This window comes from Euprymna scolopes, chromosome 32 (assembly GCF_053919585.1).
Source record: "Euprymna scolopes isolate OS-2025 chromosome 32, ASM5391958v1, whole genome shotgun sequence".
Lineage (NCBI taxonomy): Eukaryota > Metazoa > Mollusca > Cephalopoda > Sepiida > Sepiolidae > Euprymna > Euprymna scolopes.
In genome coordinates this window covers 88,900,476-88,924,004 of record NC_136513.1, presented here as the reverse complement: position 1 = coordinate 88,924,004, position 23,529 = coordinate 88,900,476, and positions in this window count along the sequence as shown.

Here is a 23,529-nt window from a genome sequence, read left to right as displayed (position 1 = left end):
GGATGTGAAAAGATATCTTCAGACTGTCGCGGCTTGGCCGCTAACAAACAACAACAACAACAACGACGGCATTACAAACGACCAGCAATTAATCGACTCTACCAAAATCAGCAGTAGCAAGTAAACAACAACAACAACAACGACAGCATTACAAACGAACAGCAATTAATAGACTCTACCGAAATCAGCAGTAGCAAGTAAACAACAACAACAACAACAACAACAGCGCGACAGACGACAACCAATTGAGGGCCTTTCGCCAAAATCATCAGCAGCAGCAATGTCGGCGGCTGTCACGTGATTTCAGGGCCCCGTTGTAGAAAAGAAATTTAAAAAAAACATCTTTTCTACAACAATAACAAAAACAACAAACTTTAATTTCCTGGAAAAAAACTTTGAAATACAAACAACGAAATCCTTCAGCATCGACTGCTCGTAAAGAACACATCCGGGAATTAATATTAACTGTTGTTTATAAATAGAAACAATTTCCTGCCCGTCCCCGGTATCTAGCAGCCCTCTGAATATTTTCGGCGATATTTTCGCCGCTCGTTGGCTTGGTTTTTTCGGCAAAGCTCTGTCAAAGTGTAGTATCTCTACTAAACTTGACCCACCACCGGGCTCTCGGGCTAGGTTAAGGTGTTTTTTATTACTAACCTTGGTTAGTTAGGACCGACCCCCTCCTTTGGGGAGTCAGGACCTAGAGGACCGACTCCACATTTGTGGCAGCTTGGACCCGGAAACCGATCCCCTCTTTTGGGAGACTGGAATCTCGGGACCAACACCACTATCGCTGGTAGTTGAGACCTTCTCTTTTCATTTGTTGTTGCATGTTGTTTTTTCTTCGTTTCGGTCTCACTTCTCGAGACTGGGATGGTCTAATTTCTCACCACTTAATTGCCTGAGCAGCACTCTGACCTGCCAGGCCCAAACTTTTGTCTATCTTCGCTGCTCTCCCAGTGGATCGAGCAGACAGGGCTTTCTTTCTCGCTTCCGTTGGGGTAGTTAGTGGGTAGGGTGACGTGGGGTAGGGCGGGTGCTTCGTTTCTGCTCCCCTCTGTGGGCAGGGATGCCTATCCCCTCTCTCTCTTAATTGCGACGCGGCACTCTGACCCGCTAGCACCCACTGCGTCTTTCTTCTCTGCTCTCCCCCCTCGCGGGGGGATCTGAGCTGCTAACCCGACATCCCCGTGAGGGGAGGTCAAAAACACTAATCTCTTCTGAGTCCGCTTCACCCCCTCCACTCCCCTGGGTTTTCTTTTCTCCCAGCTACACTTTGGGCAGCGGCCAGTGCTACCGCCACGATGCCAGGCAGGAGGGGCACGTCACCCCAAATGCGCAACATCTCCCCCGCAGACGACTCCCCAGGAACCAATGCATCTCCCGGCAGGACGGCGCCAGAAGACAAGGTAGGGCCCCAGCGCGCGGCGACCTTGAGAACAGATCAAGGGGTAGGGCCGCAGCCCGCGGCGACCCCTGGAAAACCACCTGCAACTGCTGCTCCCCATGAGGGCAGCCCGTCGAATTGCGCAGATGCCGGAAGAACGGCAGGGGGAAAAGCAATGGAAGCTGCACCTACAGCATCCCTAGTTCCCCAACAGGCGGACGGGTCTGCGAGACCATTGTCTCTGGCTCCCCAACAGGGCAACTCCCTCTCACCTGAAGAGACAGAGGTAAACAACGCCGCCGGAAAAACAGAGGAGCTACTCGATGCAACCCTAGCCTCTCTAAAAGCGCTGTTCGAGGAGGAAACCATCATCCCACCCAGCAGCACTCCCCAAGAGGGTAATGACGGGAAGAGGAATACCCAGGTGGGGGTAAACGCATTGACCAGTTCCAACAAACGTAAACTGGTAGCAGCACCACCCCCCACCTCTGCGACTGCAAAAGCCGCTGCTGGGAACACATCCCCAGGAGGGGAGGCACCTACAACTCCGAAAGCCATCCAGCAGAACAAGAAACCTAAGGGGAACGACCCGGAAAGCAGAGTAAGCCAGCACGCGAGGACCAATGCGGACTGGCCAACTCTGACTGGTAAAGGTCAAACCCCAGGCGCTGCAGGCACAACAACGGGCACGGAGCGGCCAGCTGCCTCACCTACAACTCCTGTCCCCGGACCAGCAAACACCCAACCGGAGGGAGGATCAGCATGGGGCCCCAAAGCACAACCCAACAAGAAGAAGCCGGAGGACTACAAGAGGCTCTTTGACTCCAAGTACAAAGACTATACGGAGGGGAACACAATCAAACCCCTCCCGGGTCAGGTCGAAGGCTTGGAGAAAAGAGTCCTCTCCTTCATCACATCAGACACCAAGACGAGGGGTCTGACGGGGGTCAACAAAGACACCATGTTGAAACTCCTGCTGGAGCAGAACATCCCAGCCAGTTACGTCTGCAGACGGAGCTACGCACAGTGGGATGTGCTGCTCCCCACGCCAGAAGCCGCCGACAAATTGTCCAGGACTGTACACCAGAGCAGGAATATCAAGCTGCAGCCGGTGTACCTGAACAGGAGAAGGACAAACGTCTCCGCCTTGAACGTCCCCTGTTACATGGATGCAGACCAACTGGGAGCCATCCTCAGCCAGTACGGGGACGTCGAGGAGGTAACTCCAGTCCGCGGTCAAAAGAATATAATGACCGGGGACTACAAGATCCAGATGGTCCTGGACAAGGCCGGCTTCTTTGGAATCCCGGCGACGCTGAAGTTCGGGGACTGGACCCTCTCCCTAATAGTGGAAGGGAGAAAGCCCCACTGCTGGCAATGCCAACAACAGGGGCACATGGCTAAAGACTGCCCCAAGAAGACCAGGAACCCGCCCAGGGCAACCGGAAAGGTAGGAGTAGCAGCACCAGTCAAAGCCTCCGCTCCTGCCCCGACCACAAGCCTCCCAGAAGCACTTGCGGGCTGGGTTACGGTCACCAAAAAAGGGAAGACCCCCCAACAGTCATCCCCACAGACGGTGACCAGAGACCAACCCGAAAAACAAGAGGCCATGGAGACACAGGCACCCCCCTCCTCAAACAAGAGGAAATTACAAGAGTCTGAGGAGGAGGTAGTGTCTGAGGAAGAGGAGGCAACGGCAGCTCCGTCCAAACTGAGCGCCACAGAGATCAGGAGGGCCAGAAGGAGGAAGAGCAGGAAGACACGAGCCGACCCCCCAACTCCTACTGATAAAGACACCTCAGCAGTCCCGCAAGTTAAGCAACCTGCCACCCCACTACCTCAGCAGCCCGAGCAACTACCCCCCTCCCCAGATCTCCCCAAAGCCCCAAGAGACCTTTCACCACCCCCATCCTGTGATAAACCACCCCAGGAAGAAACTGTGTCAACTACCCCCACTCCACCCCCCTCCCCTCACCCCCAACCTAAAAGCCCCCCTTCCCCAACAAGGCCAGTTCGCACGGAAAGAACTAAAAAATTACCATTCCTGCCAGGGGGCAGAATATGCGAGCTGGACCCGCACCACACAACGCCGGACCTCAAAGGACAGCAAAAGGTCCATTATAACAAGCTGAAGGGTCTCGCTTACGTTGATGGCGACAGCGTAGCGGACCCAACAAAATTCAAGAACGCGCCGATGTTGACCACCTTTGTGAGGATCAACAAGGACACTAGGACTCAAGCCCTCTGGGCCATGATAAAAGCAGCGAAGGATGCGATCCCGGGCCAGCAGCTGGTGGACAGGGACCATCCTTCACTGAAAAACTTTTTCTTTAAGTGTGAGGGCAGAGTCCCTGTGTACATACACCCCTCATTCTACAGGGCACTCAAACTAACCTTCCCCCTGGACGTGGGAGGTGTGGCCAAGGACGGAGTACCCTCAGCAGATTTACTTACCGGCAGCCTCGGCCAGGCCTGCCACGTCCTCACTGCCAAGGATTTCAGACCCGTCTGTGACACTGAATAAGGTAAGTGAGCATGGCTTTGAACTTGGCTACATTGAATGTGAGGGGCATCAGGTGTCGAAGCAGGGCCTCGCGCGTTGTGAGAGACTTGGTGTCCCTTAAGGTAGATATCGCCGCTATCCAGGAGACCCACTTTATTTGTGACGAGGATTGTCAGGTGCTGGTGAACGATTACGATGTTTACTCAGCATATGGCAATACTAATAGTCGTGGAATCTCCTTGCTAGTGAGTCGCACCCTGTCAGCGTCGGTGAATGTTGTTCACGCAGGCGAGGACGGGCGGCTAGTTGTTGTTGATGTTGCCGTTAATAGTAGTGTGTTTCGGATTGTCGCGGTTTATGCTCCCAATTCTGCTGTAGAGAGGGCATCCTTTTTTCGACGGTTGGAGGGCTTCTTAGTGGATCCGGAACGGTTAGTGCTAATGGGTGATTGGAATGCGATCCTTGATCCCCAAATAGATAAGGTCGGGGGGACTAGTGGGTCGGTGCGGTGTGACAGCACTCTGTTCGACCTGATGGCCTCGTGCGATCTCGTCGACAGATTCCGGCTGGACCATCCGGGGCGGGAGATGTGGACGTGGAATCTTGGAACGCCTTCCCATCCGAGCACTTACTTGGATCGGATGTTAGTTAGAAGAGGTGACGTAGACTTTCTATCGTGCCCCACGTTCCACTGGTTAGGACACTCGGACCATAAACTCGTTATGGCCCGTTTGAACTTAAGTGCTAGGCCTAAACTAGCCGGATACTGGAAGTTCAACAGCACCTTGTTGGAGTTGGAGGACTACCGGTTGAAGGTTACAGAATTAATTCAGAGGGCTTTAGTGGGGGCGGTTACAGGGAGTAAGTGGTGGGTTAGTCTTAAGGCCAAGATTAGGCGCTTCTCTGTCCAATACAGCCAACGCCTCGCGTTAGATAAGGCTAAGGCAAAGAAGCGCTTAGAGGATAAGCTGACCCGGGCGGTGGAGAGGGGGGATCCCCTAGAGGCAGCACTAGCTAAACAAGACCTCAACCGCTTGGCTAGCGAGCGGTATGAAGGTCAAGTAGTTAGGGCCAGATTAATGAAAGTTTCCAACGAGGCTGTGAATGTTGACGCTGTTGAGCGTAAGGCTGCTCTAAGGCGCGGTTCGGACGGGTACATTCGTAAAGTACATAACCTGGAAGGACACGCCCTAGCTTCGACTCGGGAGATCTGCGAGGGGTTTCGGGAGCATCTATCGGAGCGCTTCACCCAACTACCCGGACTCAGGGTCGATGAGTTTGGCAGCTATTTGGCTGACTCGCCCCGCCTCACGGCGGCTCGGGCAGCTAGCTGTGATGGTCTTGTTACTGAACATGAGGTCATTACTGCGTTGAAGCAGGTCGGCTACAACAAATCCCCGGGGCTTGATGGTTTACCCTACGAGTTCTACGTGAGGCTGTCGCCCATGTTGGTCCCTATTCTGAAGGATATGTTCAACCATTGGTTTGCCCAGGGTTCCATCCCTGGACAGGTGACCAAGGGAGTGATCACATTGCTGAGGAAAGGTCAACGGCATGGTGGGAGGGAAAGCTTTGATGATTTTAGGCCCTTGACTCTGCTAAACACAGAGTTAAAGATTTTGGCAAAGATTCTTGCGAATCGCTTGCAGGTTGTCATCACTGACTTGATCGAACCGGACCAGACTTATGCTGTGAAGGGGAGATCGATTCAAGACAATTTGCACTTGATACGCTCGATCATAGAGGGGACAGAAGACGACGCCGAAGCCGCGCTGATCAGTTTGGATCAGTCCAAGGCATTCGATAGGGTCGACCATCGGTTCCTAGGATCTGTGCTAGAGGCCGCCGGATTTAATCCGGACTTCCGCAAGTGGATCTTTGTCCTGTATGATAGGCCGACGGTAGCGGTGCAGATCAACGGTAAGCTGTCGGAGTCATTCGCTGTCTCTCGGTCGGTGCGTCAGGGCTGTCCGCTGTCGCCTCTGTTGTACGTCCTGGCGTTGGAACCCCTCCTTCGCAAGTTAAGGGACGAGGCGGCTACACCAGTCCTGCGCGGAATAGCCCTCCCTGGAGGCACACGAGCCAGGGTTTCCGCGTTCGCTGATGACGTCACCGTGTTCGTGTCTTGCCACACGGACGTTCAAGCGGTGGTCGAGGCGCTCGCTCGATACGAAGAAGTTACAGGGGCCATGTTCAACCGCAGCAAGTCTGTCGGCCTGCGGTTGGGGGCCTGGACCGGGGTAAACTCGCTTCCAGGTATTTTCAGCTGGACCGATGGACCGGTCCGTATTCTCGGTATCTGGTTTGGACCGGGACTTCAGCTGGAAAAGAATTGGTCGGAAGTATATGGCAAGGTCAAATCGTCGGTGAAGACTTGGATTGGAAGGAAATTGTCCTTGAAGGGTCGGGCGGAGGCGTGCGCTACATACGTCTTCCCGCTCATCCTTTACCGATTGTCTGTACTTCCTCTCCCTGCAGAACGACTAACCCGCTTACAAGGGTGCCTCGATTCACTATTGTGGAAGGAGGGTAAGCATTATGTCTGCAGAGAGGTCTGTGTCCAGAAGCCGAGCGAGGGAGGCCTGGGTCAGCCCAGTCTCTTGTGTCATAGAAATGCCGAGAGATTGGCTTTCTTGGGTCGTTCGCTTGAAGAAGACGCTCCTTGGGTCCCTGTGGTTGAGAACGCGTTTCCCAATCTCAAATCCAACTCCTCGGTAGAAGGTCGTCGTAGGCCGAGGGGGGAGTCTAAGTTCTTCTCCGAATGCCGGACCGCTCTTAGAGCTTTGCCGGGGACCAGTGTCCTCGATCAGCCAAGAAAGAAACTATATCGGGAGCTAGTGGAGGGGACCGCGAAGGATCCACTTTGTAGGCGGATGGGATGGTCGATGGGGGTTGTCCGCTCTCATTGGAGTTGGGCGCCGGGACGGGAGATTCTGAACAACTCGGAATTTTCCCTCACCTGGCGACTGGTCCGTAACGCGCTGCCCCTTCTCGACGTACTCCGCCGGTATAAAGAAAATACAAGTGGCTTCTGTCCGCGCTGTGACGAACGCGAGCCCGAAACGATCGGGCACGCGTTTTTTAGTTGCAGCCGGATCCAGCCCTTATTGGAGTACGTCGAGGGGGTAGCGGCTCGCATCGATGCCGAATGTCCGCTCGATCTCGACGAAGGGTTTTTTGTGTACAACATGGAGCCGCCGTTCCCCAGGGAGGAAAGAATGGTTTTCCTGGCGATCCTGGCAGTAGCGCGCATGGTGATTTGGATCACGCGCCTCAAGTTGGTCCACGAAGGGACATCTGTTCCAGATCGTGATCTGATCGTTTACTTTAAACATCTGCTTAAGGTAAAGATCAGATGCGATTGGAGGAGGTTGCCTAGAACGGATTTCGACAAGAGGTGGGTGCACAGCACTAGCTTGTGCATCCGTCGAGGAGTCAAGTTTCAATACGTGTTCCCTCCTTAAGCATGGCACGGGCGGTGCTGGGGCCTTCGGAACCCACCCCGCTTAGGTTCTAGCTAAGAAAAACTTAAGAAGACTCTTGACTGGTGGTATAAATGAGATCCTGTTCCTGATTTTATTTTTTGGTACTAGAGAACCTCTGAGTCTGCCCATCCCCTTTGTGCCACATCCTTGTTTTTTCAACATCCCCGGTCACTCCCCTACTCAGAGGTCACCTTCCAACCCTCCTCCACCCGTCGCTTTGTCTTCTCCCACTGCCATTAAGATATTTTCCCCAATCCCCAATTAGGGATGCCCTGCTTGTTTTCGGTTCCCCGGAAAACAGTGGGGGGTCTAGTCACCTAGATTAGTACAGGGGGGTCTCACTAACAACTCTGTAGGTCGTATTGTTTGTTTTTCATACGAACACTTTTAGTTCTTTCCCCACTCCACGAACAATCTTCTCCCTTGATTCAAAAACTTTTTTTTTTTATTTCTAATGAAATTGAACTTTCTTTTTTTTTTTTTTTTTTTTCACACATGCACACACACACCTTTTAAAAAAAAAAAAAAAAAAAAAAAAAATGCATACACAAACATACAGACAACTTTTCTTCAACTGTAAATATTGTTTTCATTCTTAAACGCTGGGGATTTATTAGTTAGTTTAAGATCCATAGAGTGAATGAGGTATTTTGGTAAATGTTGCCAGTCAAGAGTAAGACTCCAAAGTCTACATTCATTTCCTTTTTAATTACTTTAGTCACAAAGACCCTGAACCCTTCCCCTCCCAAACGTCGATTAGGGCCTTGTGCCTAATTTTGTTGTTTTAAAAATTGTTTGTTGATTTTACTAAGCAATAAAATATATATTTTCGGCAAAGCTCTGCACTTGCTCACGGTTCCCTAACCGTTCGACGCTCGCGCAATCACTGACTCCAGTCTCACCACTGTAGCAGTCCAGTCCACTACCACTACAGTGGCTCCGGTCTCCACGCCGTAGAAGTCCACTACCACTACAGTGGCTCCGGTCTCCACGCCGTAGAAGTCCACTACCACTACAGTGGCTCCGGTCTCCACGCCGTAGAAGTCCACATCATCACCACGACTCTGGCCTCCATGTCGTCTGTACCTTTCATACACTGACTTCTTCCTTCAGTGTCAGTCCGATCCGAGCGTCCGTCCGTACTTGATGAACACTGAACCCTCAGTGTTGCTAATTCGTTCGTCTGTACCTCTCATACACTGACTTCTTCCTTCAGTGTCAGTCCGATCCGAACGTCCGTCCGTACTTGATGAACACTGAACCCTCAGTGTTGCTAATTCGTTCGTCTGTACCTCTCATACACTGACTTCTTCCTTCAGTGTCAGTCCGATCCGAGCGTCCGTCCGTACTTGATGAACACTGAACCCTCAGTGTTTGCTAATTCGTTCGTCTGTACCTCTCATACACTGACTTCTTCCTTCAGTGTCAGTCCGATCCGAGCGCCCGTCCGTACCTAGTGGATGCTGAAAACTCAGTGTTGCCAATTGTCCGTCCGTTCCTCTCATAGCCTGAGGCTAACGTATCAGTAACATCTCAGTCGGACCCAAGTCAAACAATCACCCGCATCAGTTACCACGCCGATTCCTCCGACGTCATTCCAGCTTACGGCGAACCGACAAGCATCCCCCTTACCGAATACACCGGCGACGGATCCCGGACCAGCATCGCCCAGTGAACAAATTTGCATTTGCCACTCTTTCGTTTGTTTAAATAAAAGGCGAATCTTCGTCTTTAAACTAAACCACCAGAGTTTGTCATTTCTTCTTTGTCCTGTTGTTTCATTCCTTGTCCTTGTGTCTGATATATATTTAGTTGCACGGTCAGTTGGCTAACCACCTTCAGGCCCCCCCGCAACAAGTGGTGACCCCGACGTGATACTACAGACACAGGCTTGGAAAAATAGACAGGCAGAGAAGATGGCAGAAAGCACAGAGCCGGAGATTAACTTTTCTGCCCCGCTGGTCCAGTTACCGCCTTACAATCCAGTGAACCCCAGGAGTTGGTTCATCCAGCTCGAAGCAATTTTTGCAGCCCGGAGGGTCGTTCGCCAGGACTCGAAATACGCCTCAGTGGTGCAGGCACTACCTCCATCTATGGTAGAAGAAGTAGAGGACATCCTCCTCAACACTCCAGAGCAACTCCCATATACCTGCCTTAAGGAAGCAATCCTCAAGCGAACCGGCCGTTCAGACGAGGATCTCATCAGAGACCTATTTTCGAATGTGACTCTCGGGGACAGAACCCCATCCCAGCTCCTGCGACTGATGAAGAGCCGACTCGGCAACAACAGCATGGCAGAGCCCATTCTCCGCGGTCTTTGGTTGGATCGGCTTCCGCAAAACATTACCCAGGTCCTGGCACTAGTACCCGTAGAGACGCCCCTGGAAATAGTGGCAGACTCGGCCGACAAAGTATACTCACAGGCACACCAACGGATACATCATGTCGAGAGTGACCCCGGGCACCGCTCACGACGATTGGAAGACGAACTTACTCGACTGCGAGCAGAGCTGAGAGAGCTCAAACTCTCCCTACGCCAGAGACAACGTAGCCCAATACCCCACACCCGGAACCGAAGCCGTACCCGCTCCCCAAGCCGAGGACAAAGGAACCTCCCAGGCACATGTTGGTACCACCAATCCTTCGGTGACCGGGCCCAAAAATGCCAACCTCCTTGCAATTACAATAAGGCCCAGGGAAACGAATAAACCGACAGACAGCGACGACTACTCCTGTCGGGACACATCCACACAGTCGTCTTTTCTATGTGTGGGACCGTAATAACAGTCTCAAATTCTTAGTGGACACCGGCGCCGCTATCAGTGTTATACCACCCACCAACAGACCCACCCTGAAACCCACCTCCTTTCAACTTCGAGCAGCAAATGGATCAACCATACAAACCTTCGGCAACAAGGAACTAACCCTCAACCTCAACCTCAGGCGGGATTTCAAATGGTCATTTACATTGGCCGATGTGAAAACACCATTACTCGGTGCCGATTTCCTGGCCTATTACAACCTGTCCGTCCACATGAGGACAAGGACCCTGTCTGACGGCGTGACCTCGATAAAAATCATAGGAACCCCTTCAAGCCTCAACACGACGGGAATCAGCGTGGCAACACAACACGATCCACGGTACGCAACCATCCTGCACCGGTACAAGGACCTAACTCAGCCCATTAAATCTACCGATGCAGGGGAACACCAGACGCAACACCACATTAAGACGACCGGACAACCAGCATTTTCCCGACCCAGAAGACTACCTCCACACAAACTAGCTTACGCCAAGAAAGCATTTGAAGAGATGTTGGCGGACAACACCATCCGCCCATCGGACAGCCCATATGCTTCACCACTGCACCTGGTACCCAAACCGAACGGCGAGTTCCGTATATGCGTGGACTATCGGAAACTAAATTCATCCACGGTCCCCGACCGGTACCCCGTTCCTCACATCCATGACTTCGCCGCCGGCCTACAGGGAGCCAGAATTTTTTCGAAAATAGACCTGACTAAGGCCTACTATCAGGTCCCAGTGGCCTCAGAGGACATCCCAAAGACAGCAGTGACAACTCCCTTTGGACTCTTTGAGTTTACCAAAATGCCTTTCGGATTACGCAACGCAGCCCAAACATTTCAGAGACTCATAGACGAAGTCTTGCGTGGACTACCTTACGTCTATGCTTACATTGACGACATCCTGGTGGCTAGCAGAGATGCTGACCTACACGAGAAACATCTGGATGAAGTGTTCCGCCGCCTAGCACATTACGGCCTCCGGATCAACCCAGACAAATGCGAATTCGGAGCACAACACATTGACTTTTTAGGCCATCACACCGACGCTCGTGGAATCACCCCTCTGCCAGAGAAAGTAGAAGCTATCCAGAATTTTCCGGTACCCACATCAATCAAGCAGCTGCGACGTTTCCTGGGAATGATAAATTTTTACCGAAGATTCATCCCAGGATGCTCAAGTCTCCTCACCCCTCTGACGAATATCATACAGAGAAAAAACAAACCCATCTCTCTGGAAGGCGACCAGCTGAAGTCCTTCCACACAGCAAAAGCATCACTGGCTAACTTCACGAAATTAGCACACCTTGACCAGGACGTCCGAACGCGGATATTCCTCACGACAGACGCTTCAGACACTGGAGTCGGGGCCGTGGTAGAACAAGAAATCGATAATCAGCGAAGTCCAATCGCATTCTTCTCAGCTAAATTATCGTCGGCACAGTCGAGGTACAGCACCTTCTCAAAAGAACTCCTGGCAATATACCTTGCCATCAAGCACTTCCGGCACCTATTGGAAGGAAGACATTTCACGGTTCTTACAGATCACAAACCGTTAACAACCTCCCTGTCAAACAACTCTGACAAGTATTCGACACGCAAAATCAGGCATTTGGACTACATTTCGCAGTTCACGTCCGACATCCAATACGTGAAAGGAAGAGACAATGCTGTTGCCGACGCCCTGTCCCGCTCTGACGTCAACTCTATTGAAGACGGCCCACTCAGCCAAGAGATGATAGCGACAGCTCAGGAATCCGACACAACCCTCCCTGAGGCCTTAGAAAACACATCTCTGCAACTAAAGGAATTTCCGGCACCGTTCAGCAGTAAGACCTTGTACTGCGACACAAAGTTGAGCAATCCCAGGCCCTACGTACCACCGGCACTAAGGAAACAAATCTTCAACCACTTTCATGGATTATCACACCCCAGCAAACGGGCAACCGTTAAACTTATCGCTGACCGTTTCGTCTGGCCTAACATGAACTTCGATGTCCGGAACTGGGTAGCGACTTGCCTTGAGTGTCAGAAATGCAAAGTCCAACGACACACGAAATCTCCACCAGGCACATTCAACAACCCTGACGCACGATTTAGCCATATTCATGTCGACATCGTCGGACCCCTCCCGATGTGCCAGGACTTTCAATACCTCCTCACCATAGTCGACCGATTCTCCAGGTGGCCAGTAGCAGTACCCATCAGTGACACCTCTGCTAACACTGTAGCAAAGACAGTACTGCGAGAATGGATAGCCATCTTCGGCGTACCCGGTATCATTACCACAGACCGAGGTGCGCAGTTCCAATCCTCACTTTTCCAAGGATTTACGCAGATGCTCGGCGTTAAACATATAAAAACCACCGCCTATCACCCATGCGCCAACGGTCTCGTCGAACGATTTCATCGAACACTCAAAGTTTCTCTATCTACGAAACACCCCACTAACAACTGGGTGGATGAACTCCCCCTAATACTCCTATCTATCCGGAACTCTCTCAAAGAGGATTTGGAATGTTCACCAGCGGAAATAGTATTTGGCACACCACTCTCCTTGCCCGGTCAATTTTTCGATGATACGAAGCTTGACCTCACTGCTACAAACTCTTTCACCCAAGAACTACGCCATAAAATGGCCCAGTTAAAGTACTCACAGCCAAGGCAACCCACACCAAACACCCACGTTCCACAACAGCTCCGGGATTGCGAATTTATTTTCATCCGTAATGACGCGGTCAAGAAGCCCCTGACACCGACATACCAGGGTCCCTTTAGAGTCCAGAAACGCTCGGACAAGCACCTCACCATCGAGCGAGGAAATCGAACAGACACCGTCTCGATCGATAGAGTAAAACCTGCTCGACTAGAGAAATCCATACACGAGCCTGAACGCAGCTCAATCCATAGAGATCCCCCATCTGCACCAGAAAGCATCCGGGTACAACCTGCTCCACCAGAGCCAGCAGCGGATCATGAAGCACACACCATCCCACCAAGAAAAACCCGTGTAGGAAGGAAAGTCACCTTCCCAGAAAAATACAAATCGTACATTTACTTTAATTGATAACGATCAATTATCCAGGGAGGGGGCCTTGTCGCGGCTTGGCCGCTAACAAACAACAACAACAACAACGACGGCATTACAAACGACCAGCAATTAATAGACTCTACCAAAATCAGCAGTAGCAAGTAAACAACAACAACAACAACGACAGCATTACAAACGACCAGCAATTAATAGACTCTACCAAAATCAGCAGTAGCAAGTAAACAACAACAACAACAACGACAGCATTACAAACGAACAGCAATTAATAGACTCTACCGAAATCAGCAGTAGCAAGTAAACAACAACAACAACAACAACAACAGCGCGACAGACGACAACCAATTGAGGGCCTTTCGCCAAAATCATCAGCAGCAGCAATGTCGGCGGCTGTCACGTGATTTCAGGGCCCCGTTGTAGAAAAGAAATTTAAAAAAAACATCTTTTCTACAACAATAACAAAAACAACAAACTTTAATTTCCTGGAAAAAAAACTTTGAAATACAAACAACGAAATCCTTCAGCATCGACTGCTCGTAAAGAACACATCCGGGAATTAATATTAACTGTTGTTTATAAATAGAAACAATTTCCTGCCCGTCCCCGGTATCTAGCAGCCCTCTGAATATTTTCGGCGATATTTTCGCCGCTCGTTGGCTTGGTTTTTTCGGCAAAGCTCTGCACTTGCTCACGGTTCCCTAACCGTTCGACGCTCGCGCAATCACTGTGACTCCAGTCTCACCACTGTAGCAGTCCAGTCCACTACCACTACAGTGGCTCCGGTCTCCACGCCGTAGAAGTCCACTACCACTACAGTGGCTCCGGTCTCCACGCCGTAGAAGTCCACTACCACTACAGTGGCTCCGGTCTCCACGCCGTAGAAGTCCACATCATCACCACGACTCTGGCCTCCATGTCGTCTGTACCTTTCATACACTGACTTCTTCCTTCAGTGTCAGTCCGATCCGAGCGTCCGTCCGTACTTGATGAACACTGAACCCTCAGTGTTGCTAATTCGTTCGTCTGTACCTCTCATACACTGACTTCTTCCTTCAGTGTCAGTCCGATCCGAACGTCCGTCCGTACTTGATGAACACTGAACCCTCAGTGTTGCTAATTCGTTCGTCTGTACCTCTCATACACTGACTTCTTCCTTCAGTGTCAGTCCGATCCGAGCGCCCGTCCGTACCTAGTGGATGCTGAAAACTCAGTGTTGCCAATTGTCCGTCCGTTCCTCTCATAGCCTGAGGCTAACGTATCAGTAACATCTCAGTCGGACCCAAGTCAAACAATCACCCGCATCAGTTACCACGCCGATTCCTCCGACGTCATTCCAGCTTACGGCGAACCGACAAGCATCCCCCTTACCGAATACACCGGCGACGGATCCCGGACCAGCATCGCCCAGTGAACAAATTTGCATTTGCCACTCTTTCGTTTGTTTAAATAAAAGGCGAATCTTCGTCTTTAAACTAAACCACCAGAGTTTGTCATTTCTTCTTTGTCCTGTTGTTTCATTCCTTGTCCTTGTGTCTGATATATATTTAGTTGCACGGTCAGTTGGCTAACCACCTTCAGGCCCCCCCGCAACAAGACCACTACATTAGCCTAGGATGGTCTTATAGTTATTTGTCAAAAGGATCCTCTTCTACAACGGGATGAAATTATTGTCCCGTGACTGACAGCACTGCATATTGAGCTGGGACACCCTACAAAACACCAGATGCAACAGGTAGTGTGCTGGTATTTCTATGCCTTGGACCTGGCTGAAGCCGTGAACAAAATTGCATTCTCATGTCACCAGTGCGCTTCATTGTGAGGATCCCATGAATGCACTTGGGCTTAGGTTTGCTGCTCATATCATCAAGAGGAATAAACAACTGATTTTCGTCTTACAAAGAGTACGTCAGTTCTTATACTGTTGCACTCTTTATTCCAACTGAGCAAAGGAACACGTTGTGGGAGGCTATGCGAAAGACCTGTTTGCCCATCAGACTAATTATTAATCCACCTTCTGTCGTAAGGACAGATTTTGCCCCAGCTTCAAAGCCTCAAAAACGATGCAGTTCTGTTCACTCATCATATCTAAATAGAGGTAGGTAATCCTAAAAGCCTCAATCGTAATCGTGTTGCTGAAAAGGCCGCCCGAGATGTCCAGCAAGTGTCCCTCAAGTTGGACCCAGCGGGTTTGCAGATCTCTGTAGTATCGCTCCCTGTAGCATGTTGTACATTGAACTGTAGGTTTGGATTACTCGGATTGACCCCCAGAGAGATCTTGTATTAGCAGGACCAATTTACCAATGAATGCATCCACTTCAATGATATGGATTTTATAAAGTGCAGGGCCAACCATGTTTACAGTGAGTGGTCTCAGGCTCCCAACCACTCACGTAGGCCTTGTATGGAGATGAATGTCAGAGACATTGTATAACTTCACAATGACCTATCAAAAAATGAAGAACATGAGCGATATTTAGTTTCATCCAAGCAAGATGAGTGGATGTACATTTGAAAGTTTGCTGGCTCCCAGTTAAGGGTCAGTACATACAAGTTCACAAAGATGATTGCTTCAGGGTCCCTTCTCATCCAGGTGACAGCCCGGGGATTAATTTTGAACATCCAGATGACAGTGACAAGGAAGGTAGCGATCTGGCCTTGCATACCAAGCCCTCTATTCCTGAGATGATTAGCAGTGTAACCAGCGACAAAAGGTTATTACTAAGCAGTCAACCAATAAACCAGCCCCATATTGTGACTGACGAGAACATTCCAGTCGACTCCTCCCATGGAGCAGACACAACACACCTCATCTCGTTGGCGGTCGATAGACAAAGACCCTCCCTCTGCAGACGTAAGGCGAAATCATCTTACCTGAAAGACTATGTCACTAACCTTTCGTGACAGCCTCTATGAGCCTTTATCTCGAGAAAAGAGAAAAGGAAAAAAAAGGAAAAAGAAAAAACAAAAACGTCACGCACTCACGCAGTATTGAATTATGACCGCATATCGGTCAAGGGAGATAACTCATAATGGCGGTATTATTTACAGTTGTCGGTCGTCTACCTTTTCCATTTTGTGTTTTCAGTTTTGTTTAGAGTTTCGTTCTGTACGCTCGTGAATAAAGTCTCTTCGGCCCTTCAAACGGTTTCATGTGATATACCTTATTTACTGGCGCAGAGTTTTAAAATTAAATTGGAATTCACATAAGTACGAATAAGAAGGGACTCTTTCTCGTTGAATGGGAAAGACTTAGCAAAAATTCCGTTAAACTGAAAGTTGAAGTCGAAAAAGAAACTTTTAGCGAAAATAGAAATAGAAGTTCTGCATGGCAGTGACATGAGGCAAATATTTGCATTTTAGTTTCAAGAACTGCCGACAGATGTCGCTTGTCAGTGGGGGGGGGGTGCAAACTAAAATTATATTTTGATATATTTTTATACAATCTTTATGAAAAAAATGGGTTTGTATTACTATTCACATAGATTCGAAAAAGTTGTCAAAAAACAAATATATAACAAATAAATGCTATCAGTCAAGATAAGTTATTTTTCTACCAAATTGGATATATTTTTTTGTGTTTTTATTCAATGTAACATGTTTATTCAGCTCGAAAAACATGCAGTGTTTACCGATGTATTGGAAATTCAAAATGGCGCCCGACTCTCTCTTTAACACGGTAAGTTTGGGAAAACTTGTTATAAATAATAAACTAGACAAAATACTATTAAAATACACCGAATATCTGTCAAGCTATGTCACGGTAACATATATTGAGCGAATTTCTAACAGTATTTTGTCTAGTTTATTATTTATAATAGCTTTTCCCAAACTTACCGTGTTAAAGAGAGAGTCGGGGCCATTTTGAATTTTCCATTACATCGATAAACACTGTATGCTTTTCGAGCTGAATAAACATGTTACATTGAATAAAAACACGAAAATTATATCCAGTTTGGTAGAAAAGTAACTTATCTTGCCTTTGATAACATTTATTTGTTATATATTTGTTTTTTGACAACTTTTTCGAATCTATGTGTACAGTAATACAAACCCCAAAAAATTCTTAAACCTCTATAAATGTTTCATGTTTTTTAAAATTATATTTTACTACATTTTTATACAACCTTAAATAATAATTCTAAAAACAATCTATGTTTCGTGTTTTATATTTATTTTATTTTCAGTTATGAATCACTCATTTAAAAAAAAATTAATATATTAAAATTATATTTTGATACATTTTTTTATTCAATAAATGTCTCCAGTTTCATATATTTCGTGTTATTTATTTCGTTATATATTTTTTGCGTTATCGTAAACACTTGTTTATATTTGAGGTTCAGGTTCACATTATGGTCGCTAGATGTCAGTTTTAAGTTCCCTTTCTAAGAACAGTAGTGAGTGGTCGATAGCTCGTCTCTGTTGCTAATGTAACTGTCATACAGAAGTGGCAAAAAATGTGCTGTTGTTCAGAATTCAAACTATTAAATTTTTTTTTCGAAAACACGATTTTTAGCAATTTTAATTGAAAATTGGGCACTTCTGTACGACAGTGGCATGAGGCGACAAAGACGAGTTATCGACTCCTGTTCTTTGAATGAGAAACGCCGTTGTTCTGTGAACCTCAAATATAAACAAGTGTCTCCGAAAACGCAAAAATATATAATAACAAAATAATTAACACAAAATATAGGAAAACCGAAATATTTATAGATTGTTTTTTTTTAGAATTATTTTCGTTTTTTCCTGTAAGATTGTATGAAATGTATAAACATATAATTATTTGTTTTGTTTTGTGTGTTTTCACAATAAGATTGAATAAAAATATATCAAAATATAATTTTAAAAAACATGAAACATCTATAGAGGTTTTGGGTACTTGTCAAGACATTAAAAAAAAAAAAATGAAAATATCGAAAAAAGTTTAAATTGTATGCATTGTATCCGTTATGGAACGAAGTTTTTTTTTTTTTTTTTTTTTTTTTTTTTTTCAGCGAAAAAACACGTTTTTATGAGAGCGTTGAAGGCAGCCATCTTGGATTTTATAAAAAAATGTTTGAATTTTAGAAATGCCAAAGGGAGATAACTCCAGTTAGAGCGCTGATAACCCTCCCCATCTTTAATACTAGCTTTTTTCCTAAAAATCGAACATTTTGCTCGGTATCATAACAATTTGTTTTTTCGCTGTAAAAAAACAAAAAACAAAAAAAACTACTTGATGAAATTAAGTGAAATTTTTTTTTCGGAGAACTTCGTTCCATAACGGATACATACAATTTAAACTTTTATTTCGATATTTTCATTTTTTAATGTCTTGACTAAACTGTACAAGTACCGAGGTGTTTGCACGAACTTTTAGAAATGTACGAGTTATTGACCCTTGTTCTTTGAATGAGAAACGCCCTCTATCGGTCGTCCTTGAAACTAAAATACACACATTCGGCGAATGACACTGTCGTACAGAAGTGCCAAAAATTGTATTCATTACAATGTTGCTTTTGATTTCGGTAGTTCAAACTGAGTTGTCACCTTTATTTAAAAGAACATGCCGGATCAAAACACAACGTCTCGCTTCGTCATAAATTTGATTTTTTTTTTTTAGTTAAAAATAAATAAAAAAATAAAATAAAAACTAATTGATCAATTTACGTAATTTTGGAATGTGACATTTCCGTCCCATAACGGGCATGTACATGAAAATTATTTTTTGGTGCTAGTTAAAATTGTCGACGGATTGATTTTTTTTTATTATTTTTTAAATTTTTTTTTTTTTTTTAAATATGTCGTTTTAAGCAAAAACAACAGCACTTATTTAATTATCATGTCGGATACAAAACAATATATCCAGAAATTACGAAAACTTATCAGGAAGAAAATTATTTATAATATCTAGACAAGCAACCAAATTCTTTTTTCAATGTTAATAAATTTTTGCTTTGGTGCTTGTACAAAGAAAGGCGACAGATCGATTTTAAAAAATACGTTTGTTGAATCACAATCAGGGGACATAACTCATATTGCTTAGTTTAGAAAATTACTTTCAATTTTTTTTTTTTTATTGTTCCTATTTACAATGTCTTTCCACGGGACAGAGTTAGACACCAGGGTCGTTTTTTAATGTGGAGAAAAGGAACAAAAATAAAAATTGTCTCAGTCGTGAAGGATTTCTCCTCCACTGACAGAGAACAAGAAACTGAAGTGCAGCATCTGAAGAACAGATGGTATTTATTTGCTCCCCCACCGAGCAAATTAGGCACAAGGCCGATTTTTAATGTGAGGAGTGAAGGGGAAATGGGGACCAACTCCCCGGGGAGTAGGGGAGCTGGATAGTAACAATTGGTATAAAGGGTTTCCCCTACATTGACCAAGGTCTGATATGTGGGGTTACCCCCACATATGGTCTTTGCTTGCAGTATCTGCCGGAACAGATGGTATTTATTTGCTCCCCCACTGAGCAAATTAGGCACAAGGCCGATTTTTAATGTGAGGAGTGAAGGGAGGGGGAAGGGAAAAAGGGGACCAGCTCCCGAGAGGTGGGAAATGGGAGCTGGTTAAAGGTCAGGCATGTGGGGTTGCCCCCACATCTGGTCTTTGCTAGTCATAGCTAGTCATAGCTTGCAGCATCTGCCGGAACAGATACTACACTTTGATCTTGTCCAGGCCAAAAACACCGACCACTCTAATTTTTTTTTTTTTATGAGTATTTGAGGTCGCTGACAACGAATCTGATAATCAAATCCGCCACAAATTGACCGTTTGCATGGTATGAATCCCTAGACCTTGGGACTATTTTGTGCTATTTCATTGCCTTCGGTAGTGTTTTTCTTACATAATACGTTCGCGTGCGAACGGGTATAGTGGGGTGTCGTATCACATCGCGTAAGAATCTTTCAAATAAGAAAGTTAAAAAAAAAAAAATGTGTTTTTTTTAATTTATCAAAAAATGTTTTCACGGGCAAAAACATAACCACCAAACATATTTTTATGTTTTTCGTTCTTTTTTTTTTGTGTGTGTGTGTGTGTGGGGGGCGGTATTCCATTAACAGGTGCTTCTGCAGTTTAATTAACCGTTTTTCAGTAAGTAATGTGCCGACATTTACCATATCACAAAAATTCTGTTTACATTGGAAAAGTGGCGGTGGTGCTGCTGGGACGCGCACGAACGTATTATGTAAGAAAAACACTACCGAAGGCGGTGAAATGGCACAAAATAGTCCCAAGGTCTAGGGGTTCATACCATGCAAACGGTAAAGTTGCGGCGGATTTGATTATCAGATTCGTTGTCAGCGACCTCGAATATCCCTAAAAAAAAAAAACAAACAAATTAGAGTGGTCGGAGTCCTGTTGTGGCATTTACCGCTATTTTTAACTAAATTGGTTCTTATGCACTTATTGTACCTCGCTGAAACAGTAACATTAGAAAACCATACATGGGGAGGGGGATGGTGTTTTAACGCTATTCTGTACTTTCACCTAACAATTTAATAATAATGAAAAAAACTTCCTTTGTTTGATCTGTCGTCTTTCTTTGTACAAGCACCTATATATATATATATAGGATAAAAATCTTCGGGCATCAAAACTTCCGTCTACCCGATTTTTAATGCAACAATGGAGAACAAAAGCCGGTACTTGTACAGTTTAATCAAGACATTAAAAAAATGAAAATATTGAAATATTGTTATTGTTATTGTAGTGTACGGACTCGTTATAGAATAAAAGTTTTCATATATATATATTTTTTTTCTGCTCGTTTCAAAATAATCTCGTCAAATTTTGACAAACTTTAAGCGGTGATTGGCGTTATCTCCCCTGGCGCCCCCTCATCATCCACGAAATAAACAAGATGGCCGCGACTCGATCGATCGCATTAAAGTTTGATTTTCCTCTGTGAATTTTTTTTTAAATAAACCACGTGATCAAATTAAGTGATTTTTTTTGTATGAAAACTTTATTCCATAACGAGTACGTACAATATAAATTTTTTTCCAATATTTTCATTTTTTTTAATGTCTTGATTTAAACTGTACAAGTATTCAAAAGCCAATAGTGTCAACTTTTAAGAATGTTTTTATTCCTCATTCCTAAAGGATAGCATGTTCATTTTTTTAGGGGGGAGGGGCGATTAAAATGAAATTGATCAGCAAAATCAATAAAATCAATCAGAGTGATTCGCATTCCTTTAATATCTGATTTCGCTAATATGGTTTTTCATTGACGGCCAACAAACTTGCAGAGTTATCTCCCTTCTTGCATAATTATCTCCCTTTAGCCAACTTTAGCAAAATCAGTTCTTCGTTATGGTATATATTTACAATGCCTCTCCACGGGACAGAGTTAGACACAGGGTCGTTATGGTAGTCAAATTTGAAAAATAGAATAGTGAATTTTAAGTGAAACCAATAGTATCTACTAGATTGCCATGTCGCAGTAATGAAAATATCCAAAAATTAACTTCATCAGGTGTGAAAGTTGCCACGTTTTAGTAGAAAAAAATGTGGGGGATTCTGCACTTGGAGCTTTGGAATTTTTGGATCTAGTTGGAAGTAAGTTTACACGAATTATAAAGATAATTTAATTATCAGGGATTTGTTAGTTTTGGGGTTTTAGACGATTTTTTATTGGTTGATAGAAAATACACCCAATAGTCATCATCGTATGAATCTGAAGATGCTATTGTTGGCATTGGTTTCTTCGATATTTTACTAGCCAGAATTCTTCCTAGAAAGACATCGGTGATGTGAACGACTATATGAAGGTTGCCAACATCCAAAGTGAAAGTGATTTTTGAGTAAGGAACTGGATTCGGACTTGCGACATCCAGGTTGTAAGTCATTAACTACTAGACCACCGTCACTCCAAACACACACACACACACACACACACACACACACACACACACACACACACACACACACAAATCAGGCCTGAAAAGTATGAACAAAAGCAAAACAAAGATAACATAAAACATTGCATATATATATATATATAGATAGATATATCTTTTATTATTTATTTATTTTTTACTGAAATTTTATTTCAAATCTCTTGGTTCAAAAAATCTCAAATTCTGTTTTATTAAAAAATTATATATATATATATATATATATATATATATATATATATATATATATATATGAATTCTGTGGCGATTTTAACCCAGGGCTCTTCTCGGTAATGGTTCGAATGAATTTAGGTGTTACCGGTAAGTAGATCGATCGGATCAATACACCAAGTGAAAACTTTTAAAAACACAAACAAAAAGGTAAAAAAGATGGATGCACAGTCCAAACAAAATGTCTGCAATCTGTGTGTGTGGTATATATATATATATATATATATATATATATATATATATATATATATATATATATATATATATATATTCAATAAAAGATGTGGAAATAAAGATCAATAGAGAAAGAAGAGGATAAAATGGATAGAAAACCTCTTTAGGCCATGGCATTTCGAAGCTGAATTTAGATATGAAACGAGAATGAAAGAATATGATAAAATGGCATTTCATATCAAAATGTCATTAAGCTTTTTCTATATTTGCATCTTCTTAAAAAATAATTCCGACCCTTCTCCTCTTTTGATGAGAAGCATTTAGCTACGAAATGTTATAGCCTAAAGAGTTTTTTTTTTTTAAATTTCCCCCTTAACAGTTCCTTATTGTTGTTGTATAACTTTTATTCCTCATCTTTCATTTAATATTGTTTGCTCCTCTTAATAGTGTTGAGCTTTTCTTATCTTGACAAGTTTTGCTTTGATTTACTGTTTTATAACATAATTATATATATATATATATATATATATATATATATATATATATATATATATTATGGATTATATAGATTATATACATATATATATATATATATTACATATTATACATATATATGTATATTATATATATATATATGTATATTATATATATATGTATATGTATATTATATATATATGTATATTATATATATATATGTATATTATATATATGTATATGTATATTATATATATATGTATATGTATATTATATATATATGTATATTATATATATATATATATATATATATATATATATATATATTATATATATATTATGGATTATATAGATTATATATATTATATACATATATATATATTACATATTATACATATATATCTATATTATATATATATATATGTATATATATATATTATGGATTATATAGGTTATATGTATTACATATATATATATATATATATATATATATATATATATATATATATATATATATATATATATATTTAACATAAA